Source organism: Pygoscelis adeliae, unplaced genomic scaffold (assembly GCF_000699105.1).
Source record: "Pygoscelis adeliae isolate BGI_AS28 unplaced genomic scaffold, ASM69910v1 Scaffold57, whole genome shotgun sequence".
NCBI classification, from domain to species: Eukaryota; Metazoa; Chordata; class Aves; order Sphenisciformes; family Spheniscidae; genus Pygoscelis; species Pygoscelis adeliae.
This window is the reverse complement of record NW_008825615.1, coordinates 2,617,236-2,618,961: the sequence shown is the minus strand read 5'-3', so window position 1 is coordinate 2,618,961 and position 1,726 is coordinate 2,617,236. Positions and strand designations below refer to the sequence as shown.

Below are 1,726 nucleotides of genomic sequence, written 5' to 3'. Positions count from 1 at the left end.
AACAGACTTTTATAAATATCTTATACATCTCCCCAGACAGTCAGTCATGTATATAAAGCACACATGTAGTTGGGGAAGCAGTACACAGATGAATATAGCCAAGGCTGACTTCAGCAGCTCAAGAATACAACTATATACCAAAAGACACATCAGCTAAAACATGATATAATAATGCTTACAACATCATTCATTCATTAGCAGCTCAGCTGCAGTGAAAAACACAGTGTGAAATACCAAATTATGGAATGCCCTATAAAGCTATATATTTTTTAAGTTAAATGATAAGAGAAAGAAATTATCTAAGTAGTATAATCTGCCTTGAATTTGCTCATTTTCAATAAGGAAATGAACACTTTTTTGGAAGGAAAAAATCAGACTTCATTCCAATATTGGTAAATAAAATCAAACTTGTAAGAACATACAAATATGAAGATGCTCAATGAGCACTTGGATCATCACTGTCACTGTTCAGAATAGCTAAATATATGATCAGAATGGGAAGCTCACTATCCATGTGCCACAATAACAAGCTTTTTAAAGTAGAACCGAGGAAAATCCATGGGGAACATAGAAAGTTGGTACAATGTTATTTATATGCACTGGTAGTTTTATATTGCAGTCATTTGCTGAGTTGAGAAAGTTCAGCTTGCTATTCCAAAGCCTGCACAATGTATGTATTACTGCTATTATGACTTGCTTTTGAAAGCTTTTTATATCATATTTGAAACTAAAAGGAAAATAAAATGTAAGCTTGCGATGACACATACTAATGATTCAAACAAATCCATGAAGTTTTAAAGTCTACTCAATTCTCATTACAGGAGAGGCTAAAGACTGGCTTAGTTGCACAGTGGAGAACTCAGAAGTTCTTGTTTCCCAGAGTATCTGTGCTAACTGCATGTCTGTAGTGTAATTTGTTTCAAGTTAACTATACAGATCCATAAATTTATTAGTGACAGAGCGACATGAACTAGGATTTTAGTCTTAATATCTAGAGGAGAAAGATTTAGGGCATCTTTCTAAGTCCTCTGCAGATAAAAATTCCACGAAATAAAAAAAAAAGGCAAAAAGTTGAAATGTTTCCTCTCCCTGTCTCTACATCCTAAATCATTTTTTCCCCATATCTTGAGTGTGCTTAGGATCAGACTGAAGAATGGAGTTCAGGAGCCTGAAAATCTCTAAAGGGGGCTGGTGGGTTGTTTCAAGCGCTGCTGCAAGCTGTGTCTCACCAGTTGCAGGCTGACGCTCAGCTGAACTGTTGTCCAATTTAACAGGGTTTTTTTTCTCCACAGATGCTCCACAGGTCTGGGGAGAAAGTGAAAAGTACATGCATAGGCAGAGGTGCTCCTTGTGCAATATCCTATACAGCAACAGATATCAAAACAAGGGGCAATGAGACCAGCTTAGGCAAAGACTTAACTTCCAGACACATTTAGCACTTACTGGAAAGGCCAATAAAATCACCATGGTGGTAAACACTGAGGGGAAAAAAGGAGACGACTTCTCTTGCTAGGGGAGGCACCTAAAAGCCACAGATCTTTAACCAGGTTTAAGTAAGCATTCTTGAGGTCTTTTTGACTTTTTAATGTGTACAGAAGTGGGAATTCTTGTTTTCTGCAGTTGGCCAGATGGTCCTGACTCATTCTGTCAGTCACAAGGCCAAAATGATTTTTACATTAACAGCAAAACCTTGAAGCCATAAGTCTTCTCCCTCAAATACCTCCTG

The 1,726-nt window shown here is 37.3% G+C and overlaps 1 protein-coding gene across 1 annotated transcript in view; it reads right to left on the bottom strand.

The window, feature by feature from the left end:
- The window catches only part of ME1 (malic enzyme 1, NADP(+)-dependent, cytosolic), a 145,521-nt gene that overhangs the window by 135,990 nt on the left and 7,805 nt on the right, over positions 1-1,726 (bottom strand). The gene's annotated exons all lie outside the window — the stretch shown is intronic.